General features: G+C 43.0%; 1 long non-coding RNA gene across 1 annotated transcript in view; it reads right to left on the bottom strand.

Moving 5' to 3' along the window:
- Positions 1-258: 258 nt before the first annotated feature.
- LOC146562412 (uncharacterized) overlaps positions 259-18,943 on the bottom strand; it is a 39,348-nt gene continuing 20,663 nt past the window's right edge. The window contains exons 3-4 of the long non-coding RNA XR_014894644.1: positions 3,715-3,812; positions 259-516 (exon numbers count right to left, since the gene is read on the bottom strand). This is a non-coding gene — a long non-coding RNA (uncharacterized LOC146562412). The remainder of the gene's footprint in view (positions 517-3,714; positions 3,813-18,943) is intronic.

Genomic DNA, 18,943 nt, shown 5'->3' with positions numbered 1-18,943 from the left:
TCAAGAGGAAGGCTTCTTGGCGCCGACTGAAATTTCTTTCCTCTACATTTCGTAAGTTTGTCTGGGAAAACTACAACTGTGTCAGGTGTGTGATTTGATCAGGACACATAGTGCTTTGATCACACTGCCAGCTTTTATCAGTGTGCATGCTCTTTTCATAACCACATAGGACCCAATTATGTCAAGCACATTGTTCTTTACCTGGAGTGCCACAGCACTGAACAGAAAGGAAGAAATAACTCACACTTAAAACATCACTTATGGGGGAAAAAGTCTTTATTTAGCTGTCAGAAAATATACTTGTTAAATTCAATCACTGACATGAAATAAATACATGTTTTAATGTGTAGAATATTTTCATCTTATTTTAAGAAGTATTTTTCCATTAAAAAAAAGAAAAGAAAATATGATACCCATCAGAACAAAGGCACAGTAAGTACTATTTTCAGGCTGTTGTAAGACTCTGTATTGCTGAAAGTTTGGCTCCGTTCTTCTTAATCAGGATAACTTATTTACCTAAAAAAAGAGAAATACAAAGAAAAAGAAATAGAAGAGAAATATGAGTTTATCATTACAGCAGTGTTAGATTTTATCACAGGAGTTTATTAATTACAGTTTTAAAGAAAAATATTGATGCTGCGTGGAAACAAATGTACAGCACACAACGTTTAGGAAATACTCTTTAGCTTTCAGTAAACACAATTTTTCCACCAAGATTGGGGAAAGAGTGAGTTATGCTTCATACACAACAAACACATAACCTCCGTGTTTACAGTTTGCCATCAAGCGTGAGGGACGGCATTTGTTGTAGAGTTTCGTCACATCCCAGAGCATGAGCCTTGAATGAAAGGAGCTCAGTGAGCTGCGAGTTCCCAGTGTACTTGAAGGCGACAAAGGCCTCAGCAATATCCGCTGACATTAGTCCCCCTCATATCACACTGCACTTTCCTCCTATTGTTCTCCCTGCACTTCTCACATGTATTGTCTTACATGATATCCTTAGAACCTGATAAGAAGCCCAGTGGAGGTTTTTGTAGCTGAGGACACAGGCCTGGGAGTGTCTCAGGGTTACAGCTGCTTATTATTCTCTAATAGAGAAGCCTAGAAGACTCTAAGGTCTGGGGAACGCCTTACCGGATCCCTGTACCCTCAGCCTAACCTGGGTTACCTGCATTTCCAGCCTTTCCTCCATTACTCCTGCCATACCCGACACTCCCTTCCTCCAAAAAGACATTATGGTATTAAATTTCCTCGAAACCATAGAGCTCGTTGACAAGCATGGAAGGTATTAAGGGGCCCAATACAAATGTATAGGCTGTACAGAACAGCTGGGGTCATTTGAGACAGTAAGGGTGGCTGAGTGTCTCGTCAGCTGCATCAGACTACAAAGACAACAAAGCATGTCATTTTATGAACCTGTGACTGCTGTTTGCTGATTTAACTGACCACTTGAAATAGCTGTAAGAGTGCACTACACCTTTACAATCTGCAATAAATCAGTAACTCCCCAACGTTTTTTTTCAGAGAAAACAAGAATTTATGGATGTAGTGTTTTGGCCAGACATGTTTCCTTGAACAAGTTTGTCTGATGTTTGGCTGACAGTACAAAATAGTTCAGGGCTGGCATGGGGTCCCTGGGCCATCAGCAGTCCAACTCAGCCTGACTCCAAAAGATGAAGGGAGGTGGATTCAGACAACTCAAACACACCACCCTGTCTGTTCACAACTCCTCAAGGGCAAACACTGCCTGCCTGTCTGTTTGTGGCAGCTGATCGCAGTCAAAACTACATGTGCCTTTCTATGCATCCTCCTGATGTCCTCTGCTGACACTGCAGTTTTATGCCTATAAGGATGATCCGCTGTATTTGCCTCTTTCAAAAACTTTCAACCAAAGTGTAAAATATTTCAAGAAAAAACAGAAAGACTGAGATGAAGCACACTGTGAAAACTCATGCTTCAAGATGAATACTTAAAGGGTAAAATATTGTAATATGTTCTTATAACTTTATTATTTCAAATGTCCCAAAGAGAGTTTTGCATCTTTTACGAACTAGGGCATTTTTAATAGTTTTAGCCTTCGTTTTCTTGGTTGTCGTAACATTTCATTGACTGTAAAATTCAGAGAGAGACATTTTGAGAAAGCAGACCCAAGAGTTGTGAAATATGATCTTCCCATTTTTAGCTTTATGATACTGGTTGATGGCCAAAGTCTCAAACAGTGAAAGTGCAAGTTTTGTTGCAGTCTTGGATCTATGTGATGTCAAAGACAATGATATCATCCTTAATGCGGTCACCTCAGTCCAACATCTTTGGCTGTTAGCACAGCAGCCTGGCCTGCTTTCTGCTTGTGAGGAGTAGCCAATCAGAAGACAGTTTATTTAAAAGGAGGTTGGCCTTAAAGGGAGAGGAGTTAAAAACATTTTTTTTCTTTTTTATTATACAGAGGTTGAATTCAGGGACTGAATCAATATGTTTTAGCCATAAACACTAGTAGATTCCAAATATGAGCATAATAGCATAAGCATTGAAATATGAGCATAATAGGTCCCCTTGTCATTATTTTCATCATTTATGTTATAAAATACACACACATGCACACATCTATATTTTAGTTTACGGATATTGTTCGGTGACTTGGAATTTCCCTGAGCGGATCTGTAAACATGTATAGTTGTCGTGCTTTCCATCACAATGCGCATTTATGCAGAAAAACACTGGAATTTTGGGGAGTGCTCTCTCCTCTTCCACAAAAAAATAAAAAGGATTTCATGTCAAAGTGTCCCCCAGGAAATTGACAAAGGCAGAAAGTAGTATCTGGTGTTGCCCCAAGTTGTAGGAGGAGTTTTATGCCTTAGTCTCCTTCTGCTAACTACTCCCAGTAGACAACAGTCAGATGCTTCCAGTCTCCAGGAGGGAGAAAGTGATGCTGCTAATCTATAGAGAATAAGACCTGACTGAAGTCTATTAGAACTGGAAGAGAATATTTATACAAAGTCAGCAGGAACATGATGTATGTATAGACAGGCACATGCACTAAATAAGACTGTTTATTTTGCATTATGCAGTCTATGACTGGATATGTTTTTCAACATATAAGTGCATGAGCAGATACCGAAAAACAAACTGGGGGTAATAAACAGACATACAGATGCACAGCCACAAAAACGAACATCCACAGAGATGTAACACACACACAAACACATCTCTCCACCATCCCATTGCCTGCCTCTCCTCCGTTCTCTGTCTATCTCTGTCCAAGCTTCTGAACCTTTGGGAGACACATTCTTTTTCATCTGTCAGTATGGATGGAAACAGACATGTTCAAAACACACAACAATGGCCTCACCAGCACCAAGGAGGCTCTATGTTTTGTATGCTTGAAGCACTGCATTATCTCTTAAGTGTCTAGCAACCTCAGTATAGTAAATAATGGATGCTCCTCTTCCTTCTGAAAAACCCCCTCTTTCACTTCAGGGACCAGTCATGGTTTACCTGTATAAATGCCCTTTCTGTGTCTTTGGAGAAATGGATAGCACGAAAGGATGTGGGTCAGATGATTTCATTAGCACAGCATTTCTCTCTGGGTCTCCTTCAATCAGCCATTTGACAGAGGCAATGTCACTCAAAAGTGTCTTACAGACACCTCCATATCAAATGTTCTGAGAAAAAGGATGCACAGAGCAGGCCATGTAACAATGGAGCGAGTTCGGTTACCTCTGAGATCAGCAGAATGTATTCCATGTCCTTAGTCGGAGACTCCGGTCATTATTCCAGATGTTTGTGGATCATGATGGACTTCTGGTCCATCAAACCTGAAATAACAGGACATGTATATTGTTTAGCGCTGTATATATGAAGACATTTCACAGTTGTTCCATGTAACTAGACTTAATCAGAAGGTGAGGGGCCTTTCCACTTATTGACCTACTTGTTTCTTTTTACCGTTAAGTCAAAGCAGGATTTTGCAAGACTATATTGTGCCACTACATAACTAAGTCTCTTTGGTATCCCTCCCCCGTTCATTCTGAGGTTACATCGAAAGAGTTTCAGCTATTGTGAATTATTTACTTGATTCTCCATTCGGCCCTTTAACCCCTCAGCAAAAGCACAGGCAGTTGGGGTTAAAAATACACTCCCGCAGGATCTGAGTTTGACTCTACATCTGTGAGTGTGTGCTTGTGTGCATTTGTGCTTGAGTATGGACAGAAAGGTGAATTTAAAATATAAAGCAGTATATATTCCATGTCACAGAAAGCATCTTCCTCTGTCTCACTCTTGTGCACTGTCTCCCTTGTGCTGTCTCTCTCTCTCTCTCTCTCTCTCTCTCTCTCACACACACACACACACACACACACACACACACACACACACACACACACACACACACTGAAACACATATATGTGCTACTTTATGAGGTACTTTCTGAGTGAGAATCCAGGCCATCCCAGATGGGATTATTATAACACAGCTTGAGCTATGCAAGACTCATGAGAGTGATTGTGTGACTTTGTGTCTGAGAATGTGTTAGTCTGTGTTTTAATGTTTGTTAGGCAGCGACCTGAGTGCACATGAGGGTGCACCTGTCTGTATCTGCGAAAGCATAAAACACACAGCACATAGGAGGAAATGCTGAACCATTAGCAAGAAGAACCACTTACAACTGTGTCAAAGTAAAAAACTGGCTTACAAAAGAGCACATCTATTTATGTTTAGCTTCTGAGTCAAAGGCTAAAGATATATGTCTATCAGCAAACTGAGACTTCAGCAGCTTCCCGGTCTAACTGAGGGAATACTTTCTCTGAGATACAGTATGTGGACCTGAATGGATCTGCACCGACACGTACACACACACACACATCTACTCTCTTAACTTTCCTTGGCTATATTGCCGTGGTATATCCCTGCATGCAGTGAGGTTGTCATGGATACACCCAGACACATCCGCCATCCCATAAGCGGGGGGATGCTGAGCGCTTCAGAGGGGCTGGCGCCAAACCCTCAGTCCCCATTCTCTACCCCTTCCCCCAAAATGAATTCTGTCCCTATTCTCCCTGAAAACTGGCTCAACCTTAAAAAAGGCTCTCTGCTTGTCAAACACGGAGGCCTGGAAGAAAGCCGGAGTTATTTTTTTTGCTGTGGCCTCCTTTGCTCCTCACTGGAATGGATCATTATGGGCCTTTAAAGATGATGGAATGATGACGAGTAAGCTATAAACAGGGAAAAAAAACACATTGGTACCGATCTGACTCCAGTTGGAGAAAAGCTGAAATCAATGCTGCACCTGGAGAATGGGTGTATATGCATGTACTTTGTGTGTGTGTTAGCCTCAGGGCTGTGGTTAAGCCTGTAGTTCATCCTGAACTGATCCTTTTCATTAGCCATTATCAATAATTCAACATTGCACTTGCTTTAATGGTTTAATGTGGGCAAACCCTCAATCTGCACACATTCACTATGACACACACACACATACACACACGCTCATATGCTCTGCCTAATAGCGCTCGCTCTCTTGGCCTGTACCCAGTGCCACCAAGGTGAATATAGATGTATTATCGTGCACATAACACAGTCAGTGCACCTAAGGCTTTCAAACGTAAAACACCTATCAATCAGATGCACCATTTTGCCCTACCAGAGTCTTACAGTATCCTCTGACTTATAGGAGAAATCATTTTTTCCTCCTTCTTTTTTAAACTGCATATCAAGTTATATATGCAATAAAATGGCACGCCAGCTCCTCCTGTCTGAGATGAGGAAGTGAAAGGGTTAATCTTTTATGACGTGCCCCCTCCCGTTCCTACACTCTTTGCCCTCCCTTTCATATTCTCCACCATGGCAGTGCTCAGTAGCTGCACATATGCTGAAAAAATAATCCTCTTTGATTGGAAGGCTAATTTGAAGTGTCAATTATTCTTATGCAAATTAAGGTACAGTTTCTCACGTCTGAAACGGGTTTGGCGGCACAGATGCGTGTGTGTGTGTGTGTGTGTGTGTGCGTGCGCGCAAATCTCCTTCCAAAAAAAAAACAAAAAACCATACAGCACTATCAAACCCTTCCCCCCAACCAACTCTACATCTATACCTCTTAGGCAAGAAAGCTGACATACAAAGAGAGACAGTATAATGGGATGAGTATATTTGCATGCACATTGTCCACGCTGAACGCTAAACAGATCATAAATTGAGAGTGCAATGTCAAAACAGTAACAAAGGCATAGAAGTGCAAGTCAGCTCCCAAAACAGTCGACAATACAGAGGCATGTAATGTAAATAATGAAATGATGTCGGGTAAACAGGAATACAACGAGAGCTTGGATGTATCATGGGAAGTATTGTGGTTTAACAAAACAATTTGCGAAAGCTTTTGTCATCTAAACACTTTCCAGTAACATTCTCCCTTCTGCCACTGCCACACCAGAGGTGCAAAGCGAGGAATATAATCCCAGTGTCTCCACAGTAGAGAGAGAGAGGCACAGGAAGATCTAGTTTAAAGAAAAAGGAATAAATGGAGTTTTGAGAGCAGCACCATGCACCTAAAAGCACACATCTGTGTCTAAGTAGAGTATGTGAATGAGTGCATGCTCCTCTGCATTATAATTAAAACTTTGGACTCTAGCTTGAATCTGGATGAGGAAGTTGAGCTGACAAAGTGAGGATGGAAAAAAAGGACAAAAAACTCCCCCAAAACCCAGAAGCGGACAGACTGAGGACTTTACAAATAGACTCTGTTGTCTGACCCTCTCAGCTGATCTGGCAGCTCAAGTAAGAAAAAAGCTTTTCAGGCCCAAAACAGGATCAAACAACCTGCTATAGAGTCCGGTTACACCACAACAATAGCTTACATTCACTCTCAGTTTCAACACACAAGCTTCTTTTTTCTTTTTTTTTTACCTCAAAGAGAGCAAAAGGGAGAGAGTGCGTCTGGTTTAGAGGGTGGGTTCATGTGGGTATGTATACTGATATCTTAAACGATAATGGCGCTCAGTAGATTAGATGGTATCCGCCATACTGTGTTTGTTTTCAGCGGTCGACTCCTGCCTCTCGACTGAGATGTATGGTCAACCCTGCAGGCACTCTCCCTCTCAAGGAAACCTTTAGATACTGTCAGGGAAAGTGAAGAACACTGACAGATAGCATTCAAAACTCTGAGATAGAGACAGCTGTGAAATGGTAGCAGGAAGGATCATTAAATATATAATGTGAAATGCACTGACAGCTAAAAACCTGTGATTGTGAGAATAAGTAACCGTTAACTGGTCGCATTAAATATTTGAGGAATTGTGAATTCATTTTCAAGCTATTCGTACACTTTCCTTCATTAGCTCAGGATTTTATACTCAACACACACTGAGAGAGTCCTAAAGATACAACTTGCAGCTCATTAATCACACACCCAGAATAGACAGAATAATATCTGCTAACCTGCTAAGACCAAGCTGAATAGAAGCCCTGGCAGACTGTATTTGTTTTGCATTGGCTCAGTAGTTCGGAAGAAATTAGTATGCAGTTAGGGATGGGAGGGCTTGTCAAGATCAGGAAGAAATCTCTACCCACCCACCGGGTAGCTCTACATTCATGAACAAGGTTGACAAGAAAGCTGACTAGTGTAAAGACAAGGAGCAAATAAGATGGCGGCGAACGCGCTGAATATTCTTTTTCATACGAGTGCACTGAGAACACTTTCACAGACAGGCCTGTTCTCTGTCTGTCTGTCTTATATGTCTGCTCATCTGTCAAGACACTCACTCTCCCTTTTTCTTTCTCGCACCCTCTAGCCACTCTTTTCTTTTCAAAAACTATGTGTCATGCACGTCAAAATGCGAAGGCCAGCCCTTTTGAGGGTGTTCTGCTGGACCATAGAGCGAATAAACATCCATGTCAGGAGAAAGCGATCTGGGGCCCTTCTCTAACTGAGCCCGAGCTCTCCTGGGAAACACACAGCTCATACAATGGATAGAGGAGGTCTTTTGTTGAGTCTCTGGGAGCTGCAGGGCTAGCTCTGGATCAAACAGGGGTGTATGTGTGTGTGTGTGTATCTGTGCATGCGTGTGTGTACATTTCTTCATTTTGTGCACACACGCACACACCTTTGCCCACACACAGAATCACAGACTCTCCTCATCTCCCTAAACTCAGTGTGACTAAGTAAACTTCTTCACCCTTTTATAGCTGTTACCTGAAATCACCAGCAGGAGAGGAGAGGTGAGACAAAAGATGAGAATTGTGACGCAAGCTAGTGTTGTACTGATTTAAACAGGTTTAGTGTCAGTCTAAAGGGGCTTTCTGATGTACTGTATTTAAATCACAGTTCAAAGCTTGCTGCTGTGCTGCCTTGCATCCCGCGCACGTGCGGGTGCAAGACAGGAAAAGTCTGTAGGGAAGTGTCTAATGCTAATGGGTTACCTGTGTGTGTATATATATATATATATATATGTGTGTGTGTGGCCCTGTTATGTATTATATATGCTTGAGAAATTTCTCAAGTATGTGATCTAATATGAGTTAATGGGGAAGTGGATGTGCACAATTTGACTACAAGAGAATAATAATGACCAGAATTTGTTAAACGTGCACCTCCATCAGCTGTTGTGCTGTTGTCTAAAAACTGTGTTTTTTGTGGCTGAACAGCATGATTATATGTGGTGACAAAACAAACACTGCAATACAAAAATAGTGTAGTTCCTCCCCTTCTCCCAGAATACATTTTAATAAATTTCCATTCAAGCCTTGCTTCTGGCCGTCTGCCCCTCATGGAGGATCTATGAGAATTCTTCCTACTGAAATGAACTCACACCGTCTGACCTTATTCATCCCGAAGACTGCACTTTCTCTGGGACTCCCCCTTTTCCAGTCCCCCGTTTCCCACAGACCCCCTCACTCTTCTCTCTCTCTCTCTCTCTCTCTTGCACGCTTTCTCTCTCTTTGCATCCTCCTCTTCTTTCTCACCACCTTCCCAAGCCTCCCCCTCCCATCTCGTCTTTGCCTTGCCTTCAACTCCAATTTTGGGCACAATGAAGTTGTTCTGGCTGACAGTTTGGCCAGTAGAATAAGTGTTGTTTGAGCCTGCTGTGTGGCCCTGTAGTGGGCCCATTCTCCCCCTCGCCGGCTCAGTTACCGAGAGCCTGGTTGGTGGGACACGGAAGACATCCGTCCCCACACTCCCACCCTGACCCAAACAATTAGGCTCAAACCACCACGAGGCTCACCTGCACCTCCTCCTTACATGTTCCTACACATGCATGGATAAACGCACATCTGTTATGGTGTAGCTGTTGCTACACAAAAGCCAGGTTGGCCTGATTTACTCAGTTACTCCATGTCTTGTAGGACGTGTCAGAAAGGATTCTGTATTGGGGTCAGCTGGAAAGACAAAGCCTGCAGCCCTCTCTCCTCTGTCGCTTTCAGTAAGCATCAACCAGCCTCTCTCTCCAGCACCCCCGTCTCACACACACACACCCGTGCCCCTGAATCCCTCTGTTTCTTCTCTCCTGTTTCCCTTTTCTGATGAGTTACCAATGAAATACAAAAATGCACACTATAAATATTCTTCCTCACGCTACGTCCAACTCTGCGTGTACACACACAAAAGGACAGTCATGCACAGAAGCCAGGACATGGGAAAGTGGTTGGGAGAGGCACTTAAGGGGGGGGGGGGACCATATGTCCAGACGTTGTATATCAGTCGGCTCACCCCCAGCGCTCTGCCAGACCACCATAACTTAGTTTGTCTTCAGCACAAAGTTTGGTCCAAGCTTGGCTGGGTTCATTAGGAACCTATTCTCTGGAACCAATGAAGCTCAACAGACCTCCAACAAAGGAGCTAATCACACCCACTGCTGCTCTCTCTCTCTTTTCCTTACCTTCAGTTTGATTCTAAAAAAAAATGCCTCTATCATTTCCAAGCAGTACGACTCCTTTAGAAAACCAAAAAATATATAATCTGATGATCCCAAACAATGATTATTCCAACAGTTAAATGATGCCAAAAACCAGCAGTTGTCAGCTAACGATACTATTTTATTCTTTTCTGCTACAGAAGCAAACGTGGATAATTGTGCCTTCACCAGAGAGTCACACATGCAGCTGCTTGTATATGTGAATGGACTTACAAAGTGTCATGTTCACACCTGACAGACACTTTCCTCCCTCAGATGTTTGTGCATTTTTGAATAGCTGTGTGTAGAATGAATCCCTGCATACAATGTCTCGTATGTGAATCTGAGTGGATGCGTGAGCAAAAGGATGTGGTGCACTGACAATGGAGAGCCCCGGGGTGCAGAATACTTGAAATGACCTTGAACCTCGGTATTCTCCATTCCCATGACTGCAGGGACGGTGAGTATGCCTGTGTGTGTGTGTGTGTGTGTGTGTGTGTGTGTGTGTTTGAGAAGCAGAACAATGAGGCTTTGCACTTTCTTTTTTAAAACACATCAGCTCTTCCAAAATTCTTCATTCCAGAAAGTCAGGGATAAAAAAATTCCAAGAAATCTACGTATATATATTAAAAAAAAAAAAAAAGAGAAGCAGTTTTTCCCTTTGATAATTGAATTTTTAGATATTTCTTTAATAAGAAAGACATATTTAGACATATTTTCAAGTTACTGTCACAGAAAAGACCTTGTGAGTTGAGCTTATCACATCATAGTGAGCTATCCACTGTAACATACTCCAGTACCCCCGCCAGCCCACAGCAACTGTATTTGCTCACCCTGTATCCAGCAGAGAAAGAAGCTTGCTCCATACCATGTTCCCTACTGTGCTCACAGGCTAAAGGCAAGCATGAACGTGGCTGATCTGGACATGGCTTAAACACACAGACACTGTACACAGAGGATGGTCCCAAAGCACACCAACACACACAAGAAAACACACACACTCATTGATGTGCACGCAGATGAAGAGGACTTGGTGGGTTAAGAATCACAGTAGGGGGTGCTGATGGTGAAGGGAGACCCAGCAAGGGGTGGTAAAGGCCATACCACTAGGCCCTGCTTGGACACAAATGTCAGCAGCATGATGACCTGTACACAGGAACCCACAATGAGAGAGTACAGGATATGATCAAGGAGGAGAAATAGATAAAAAGAGCTGGCAATGAAACCAAGGCAGAGGTATATATAAGGTAAAGAGAAGCTCTTAAAATGTATAAAGTAATTTGAATTGAGGCTTTAGGAAAGAAGATACAAGCCGTGTTATTTTTTTATGTTTCGTCTTTTGTGTGTTTTCAAATGACAGCAAAGGCAACCTCTTTCCATCTCTTTCTTTGCAAGTGAACAGCTCACCAGCACTGGTGAACATTTCACCTTTTCAAGTGCAGGAGGAACAAAATACCCACTGAAGCTTTAAACAATGAATACATTACACACATTTGAATATTCCAGGTGATTCAATCATCTTCCATAGCACACATACAGTATGAAATGTCAAAATACAACACTACAGTGTTTCCAAAAACTCAGAAGACAAGAAATATAAACACAAGAGCTGATCCAGTTACACACAAGCAAACAGACAAAAACCAAAGATATCATAATTAATTAATAATTATTTGCATATTCTATTGAGAAAGGATACGATCTGGACTAATTGTGGTGTTGACTTAAGCTCCATTAAGGGTGGTGTCAAATTTCTCTCATAGCAAGCTCAATAAAACATACTGAATAGCCAGTAATAGCAGTTCACACACACACACAGGTATTCACTGACGCATGCATGCACGAGTTTCTTAGCATACACAACATGGCTGGTGACTCTGCCTTCAAAGTGAAATTCTGCTGCTGCAAATCGACCTGCTTTTTGACCGTTTTGGGGGTGGAACTGGCTCCTGTGATTGGCCACTAATAACGCAGTAACAAGCACACAGTCTCCTTGATTGGCTGATTCAGTTAACTTCCTTCCAGTAAGTTATGCTGTGGCACAAACATGAGCAACACTTTAGTAACGCTTCAGAACCAAGCTGATATGTAATATGCCAGTACCATAGGTACCAGCTGTGCTGCCTTTCTGTTGACCTATGTAGGCATGGACTTTCAGAAATCTGCCAAATTAAGTTCTCCTACTTGTATGGAAAGAAATGTAATTTTTCATGTTACTCATTCATTTTTCCACCATATGAGTCTGAAGTGGACTTAAGTGATAAGAGATGAGTATGTCTTGTATGTCTTTTTAAATAATTAATTAATTAAAAACAGACTTATAAGTATGTATATATGTATGTATGCAATGTTCCCTCCAAGCTGCGCACGTGCGCAATTGTGCACTGCTCTGCGCACAGAAAATCTGCGTTGTGCACAAAAAAAATCTAACCTGAATTGAAATTAAATTAAAATTAATACTTTAACAATTCTGTTTTGCTGTGTGAGTCAGTAAGTGACTGGCTGCTCCCGTATGGGATTAGAACGATGCCACCTTATTCCATAGCCCAGCCAATAATGCGATTCACATTCGTATATACGCAGCTAATCAACGTCGTTGGCAGGCTATGGCAGCGCCCTTAGCTAGCAAAGCGGCGTGGCTGATGTGGAGTGAAGCCACGTCAATGACAACGTGTACAACCATTGGAGATGTGAGCAGGACAGACGGAACAATTGACGGAAAAAGCATGGACTTTATACCAGTTTTTAAATTGCGTTGATAGGCCACGTAAAACCAGAGTTATGATAAAAATATTAGCAATGTTTGGTTTTCTTTCTGAATACTATCGTTGTTTATATTTACTGCTGGAAGAAACGGTAAAAACTGCGTTTTATAAGGAAAACGTTCGAAAGCACTCTCCACCTGTGAGCAAAGACGAAACCAAAAAACCCCACCCTTTCCTATTGGTCGAAAAATGTACCATGTCACCAGTGTTGGGGAGTAACGGAATACATGTACCGCCGTTACGTATTTAGAATACAAAATATGAGTAACTGTATTCCGTTACAGTTACCGTTTAAAAAGGTGGTATTCAGAATACAGTTACTTTGTTGAAATAAATGGATTACACTGCGGTACTTTCCTGTTTCATTTTGTCGCGGGTCAGGACTGTTTGGGTTTTGTTTGACAGCTACGTTCTGTTGTTCCAGGCGGCAGCGTTACGGTTGCCATAGTTACAGGGCGACGCTCTCTCTCTCTTTCTGCGACTGTGTGTTTCCTGGGTGAGAGAGCGCCTTTTCATTGTTGTTGTTGTGCTAAGCTAACAGGCAGAATGCTACAAGCATAGCTCTAAAGAATGTAGCATCATGGGCAGTATAGTCCGTGTTGCAGGGAGAATGCACTGCCATACACGTTATGTGTCTGTGAGCGCGAGGAGGGAGAAAAAGGCGAGTGGAAAGGTACGAGTTGTCGTCGAGGAAAAACGGGAGCTGGAAGCATGTAAATATAATAATAACCACTGCAGCCAAGAAGAGTGCCTGACGAGCCCAGTTGTAAGTAAGCTATTAAGACTCGACTGTACACCGTGTTCGTGTTTCCCTCCGAAAACAATAAGTTCCGTTGGAGCAGTCTTTCAACGCCTCTCTCTGTCTCTGCTAGCAAAGTTGACCCACACAACAAAGTAAAGCTATTTTTCGGCTACGAGCTGACAGGGACCCCGCCGTATTAGTCAGAGGTCCCTTTACTACAGTTCGGAGTCGCGGACCTTCAGTAATAGTAATAAATCACACAGCAATAGTACATTCACGTTGTTGTAAAAAGCACGATAATATATTAAGTAATCCAAAGTATTCAGAATACGTTACTCTCATTGAGTAACGTAACGGAATACGTTACAGAATACATTTTGGGGCATGTATTCTGTATTCTGTAACGGAATACATTTTAAAAGTAACCTTCCCAACACTGCATGTCACCAATCAAAAAATGATATGGCAACATGGCATTTAGTTGTTTAGGAAGAGGGAAGTTTTAGGAGTGACAGCGGTGTTTTGAGATGTGAGAGATTTGCGATGTTTAGCGCAAATCTTGTGTAGTTCGTGTGTAGTGTAGTCGATAGTTTTGTTGTGTGCGTCAGAACAATGAGGCGACTGCTGAATGTTACAGGTGTTACAGCAGTGATACATCTCCTGTTGTCAGGCCTGCAGGTATCAGGCTGTTGTTCTCCTTTATGTCATAGTGGACAGAAATTATTTTTTGGAGTGGCACAAATAATTTGTGTGGCATCAACTTTGATGCAGAACACCTGATTGTTCTGTAAATACTTTGAAATGTTTTTTAAAAAAACGCCTTAGCTGCATTTTTAGGTAAACTCGGTTACTTTTTTGAAAAAGTAACTATGTAATTACATTTCCCAACATTGGTCATTGTATACTGTATTTTGCAGACAGACAGCTACAGAACTCTCTCCCAGACCACAGACTCATAATACAAGTCAGAGCTTTATATATATATATATATATATATATATACATATATATATATATATATATATATATATATATATATATATATAAAAACACCCAGCACGCCCCTGCGGGCGGTTTATCCTTCAAGCTCGGGTCCTCTACCAGAGGCCTGGGAGCTTGAGGGTCCTGCGCAGAATCTTAGCTGTTCCCAGGACTGCGCTCTTCTGGACAGAGATCTCCGATGTTATTCCCGGGATCTGCTGGAGCCACTCGCCTAGCTTGGGAGTCACCGCACCTAGTGCTCCGATTACCACGGGGACCACCGTTACCTTCACCCTCCACATCCTCTCGAGCTCTTCTCTGAGCCCTTGGTATTTCTCCAGCTTCTCGTGTTCCTTCTTCCTGATATTGCTGTCATTCGGAACCGCTACATCGATCACTACGGCCGTCTTCTTCTGTTTGTCTACCACCACTATGTCCGGTTGGTTAGCCACCACCATTTTGTCCGTCTGTATCTGGAAGTCCCACAGGATCTTAGCTCGGTCATTCTCCACCACCCTTGGGGGCATCTCCCATTTTGACCTCGGGACTTCTAGGTTATACTCGGCACAGATGTTCCTGTACACTATGCCGGCCACTTGGTTATGGCGTTCCATGTATGCCTTGCCTGCTAGCATCTTGCACCCTGCTGTTATGTGCTGGATTGTCTCTGGGGCATCTTTACACAGCCTGCACCTGGGGTCTTGCCTGGTGTGATAGACCCCAGCCTCTATGGATCTTGTGCTCAGAGCTTGTTCTTGTGCTGCCATGATTAGTGCCTCTGTGCTGTCTTTCAGTCCAGCTTTGTCCAGCCACTGGTAGGATTTCTGGATATCAGCCACCTCCTCTATCTGCCGGTGGTACATACCGTGCAGGGGCCTGTCCTTCCATGATGGTTCCTCGTCTCCCTCCTCTTTCTTGGGTTTCTGCTGCCTGAGGTATTCACTGAGCACTCGGTCAGTTGGGGCCATCTTCCCAATGTATTCTTGGATGTTCCTTGTCTCATCCTGGACTGTGGTGCTGACACTCACCAGTCCCCGGCCCCCTTCCTTCCGCTTAGCGTACAGCCTCAGGGTGCTGGACTTGGGGTGAAACCCTCCATGCATGGTGAGGAGCTTTCTTGTCTTTATGTCAGTGGCTTCTATCTCCTCCTTTGGCCAGCCTATTACCCCAGCAGGGTACCTGATCACGGGCAGGGCGTATGTGTTGATGGCCCGGATCTTGTTCTTACCATTCAGCTGACTCCTCAGGACTTGCCTGACCCTCTGCAGGTACTTGGTGGTTGCAGCCTTTCTAGCGGCCTCTTCATGGTTCCCATTTGCCTGCGGGATCCCCAGGTACTTGTAACTGTCCTCTATGTCTGCAATGTTGCCTTCAGGTAGTTCAATCCCCTCAGTTCTGACTACCTTCCCTCTCTTTGTTACCATCCGACTACACTTCTCCAGTCCGAACGACATTCCAATGTCATTGCTGTATAGCCTGGTAGTGTGGATCAGTGAATCGATGTCTCGTTCACTCTTGGCATACAGCTTGATGTCATCCATGTACAGGAGGTGGCTGACAACTGCTCCGTTCCGTAGTCGGTATCCGTAGCCAGTCTTGTTAATGATCTCACTGAGGGGGTTCAGGCCTATGCAGAACAGCAGTGGGGACAGAGCATCTCCTTGGTAGATCCCGCACTTGATGGTAACTTGTGCTATGGGCTTGGAGTTGGCCTCTAGTGTTGTACGCCACATCCCCATTGAGTTCCTGATGAAGGCTCTTAGGGTCCCATTGATCTTGTACAATTCTAGGCATTCCAGTATCCAGCTGTGGGGCATTGAGTCATAGGCCTTCTTGTAATCAATCCAGGCAGTGCACAGGTTGGTCAGTCTGGTCTTGCAGTCTCGGCTGATTGTTCTGTCTACCAGTAGCTGGTGTTTTGCGCCTCTGGTATTCTTGCCAATTCCTTTCTGTGTCCCGCTCATGTATTGACCCATGTGCCTGTTCATCTTAGCCGATATGATGCCTGACAGGAGCTTCCATGTAGTACTGAGGCAGGTTATTGGTCGGTAGTTGGAGGGGACCGGTCCCTTCTTGGGGTCCTTGGGGATCAGGACCGTCCGGCCTTCAGTTAGCCATTCCGGGTGTCTCTCGTTAACTAGCAGCTGGTTCATTTGTGCTGCCAGACGCTCGTGGAGTGCAGTCAGCTTCTTCAGCCAGTAGGCGTGAACCATGTCGGGCCCTGGTGCTGTCCAACTCTTCATACTGGAGACCCTTTCTTGGATATCTGCCACTGTGATGGTTACTGGACCCTGTTCAGGGAGGTCGCTGTGGTCTGCCCTCAGATCCACTAGCCACTGAGCATTGCCGTTATGGGTTGCATCCTTCTCCCATATGCTCTTCCAGTATTGCTCCGTCTCCAGCCTTGGTGGTGCTGTTCTCTTATTGTTCCCTTGCCACTGAGAGTACACCTTTGCTGGTTCTGTGGAGAACAGCTGGTTTATTCTCCTGCCTTCTATCTCTCTGGTGTACCTCCTCAAGCGGCTGGCCAAGGCTGTGAGTCTTTGCTTGGCAGTTTCCAAGGCCTCAGGTATGGACAGCTTGCTGTATTTCTTAGGCACCTTATTTGTCGCACCTTTCTGCAACTCTGTTAGTTGGCTAACCTCCCTCCGTGCTACTTTGATCTTGCCCTCTAGCCTCCTTCTCCATGGAGGGTACTGCCCCTTGTGGCTGTTCAACTTGTAGCCAAGCATCTCACTGATCACTGCTGCCGTATTGTAGATCAGCTTGTTAGTGTCGGTAATCGTGGTTGTAGGTATTGCCCGTGGGCAAGGGACGAAAACATATATATATATATATATATATAGATATCTATATATATATATATATTTTTTTTTTTTTTTACTTCCAATAGTGTTAACATACTACACAGGTCATGAACAAGATTTTTTTTTTTAATTTTCATTGTAAGTGGGCTAAAGCAGTTAATTAAAAGTAGTCTAACATAAATGTAAAGGCTGTAATTTGATTATTTTAATAAACCATGTAACTTGGATGGATTCGATGCTGGCGTGACCACAGTGCACACGTCTGCTGTTGCTCACAGTGGTCCAAAGGACCGCTCAGGGAGTTTGTGTGTTCGCTGAGACACATGAAAAATTAGAGGGAACATTGTATGTAAGTATGAAATAAGTATAGACTTTACTTACTTAACAGCTTTGTAGTAATGGGCTTTGTAGTAAAGCCCATAACGTTCATAGTTTATAGTCTTTGTCTGCTGTGCATTGTGAATTAAATATATTGCAACATCATTAGAAAACAAATGCTTTTTTGTGGTAAAACTAGAAAAATTAATTTTCCAAGAAAACTGAAGGATTGTTCTGTATTTTCGCTAATTTGACCTTTGAGACATTAATCCTTTTAAATGAGAAAATTTAAAATCATGTCAAGCATCAAAGTTCATTCTGAAGGACATTTGTACACCGTTTGTTTAAGAAATTGTATTCAGTGTTAGAGTGTATTATGCCCCATGCCATAATGGGAAAGGTGACTGAAATACACACACACACACACACGGGCGCAATCTCTAGATGGCCATATTGAAAAGTGTGAATGCCCTGACAAAAACAGGAAAAGCTGATTCGCTGAACCCAAACCCGTGGCCATTTTTCTCTCAGTGAGCTCTTTCTTCAGGGAAAAAAAAAAAAACAAGTCCTGAATCCTCACTCTTAATACAATTTTTCCTCTCTCTCATGTTCCTTCATTTCCTTTTGTTTCCTCTATCTCCAGCCTCTACCTCGAATCACAGCAAAGTTCCTCGGTGAAAGCAGTCTATTCTACTCATCATAGACACTTCTACAGATCCTCAGCCAGACAGTTGTGATTTGTGCCTGTGTTAAGGCAGAACTACTCCTTGCCTTTTTCACAATAAAGATTGCTGCCATTATCTGGAGCTATTCCTCTAGATGACACAAAAAAGAAGAAGAAAACATGGGGGTAAGAGGATGAAGGAATTTCATCCAACCACTGTGTGAACTGCTGATGGAAACTTGACTGACAATTTCATATGCAATTGTCAGTGTCACTCACAGATACGTTGTCATGTCTGATTCCCATCTTCTCAAGCTAAGCTTTAGTGGGTAGAGTGTGTCGTCAGTGGACAGCTTTCAAATGTCTAATAAACTTCGTATTGTTTTTATTAGTGTAGATAAATGGGACTAAATGGGGTTTGGGAACTTGTTTTCTAATTCCAATTTAATGAATGCTTTTGTTTCTGTTTATTCAGTCACACACACATGTGACCTTTGACTGCAGTAAAACCTGAGTAATAATTCAACCCATGTGGCGTGAATGTGGGGGACATGCAAATTCAAAACTGTCCCCTTTCACATTGATGTATCAAAGAAGATCTTTTGTGGCCACTGGGCATTGAGGGTGGGAAAAACAGAGATTCGAGGGGGTCCCTTCAGTCACTCGTTTGGGCTTTGAATGAGCCAGTGCCCAGGCAGGAAAGATGGTGTGCCAGTGGTGTGTGCTCTCTGCTAATTGATTGCCTCTGCTAACAAGAGCATAATGTATTCTATTGTGATCATCCTTT

This window comes from Mchenga conophoros, linkage group LG12, assembly GCF_057382185.1.
Source record: "Mchenga conophoros isolate Kocher_MC1m ecotype Shallow Benthic linkage group LG12, M_conophoros_male_GT1.1, whole genome shotgun sequence".
Classification (NCBI taxonomy): domain Eukaryota; kingdom Metazoa; phylum Chordata; class Actinopteri; order Cichliformes; family Cichlidae; genus Mchenga; species Mchenga conophoros.
Note: the sequence above shows the minus strand (reverse complement) of the source record. Positions and strands in the feature narration are given on the sequence as shown.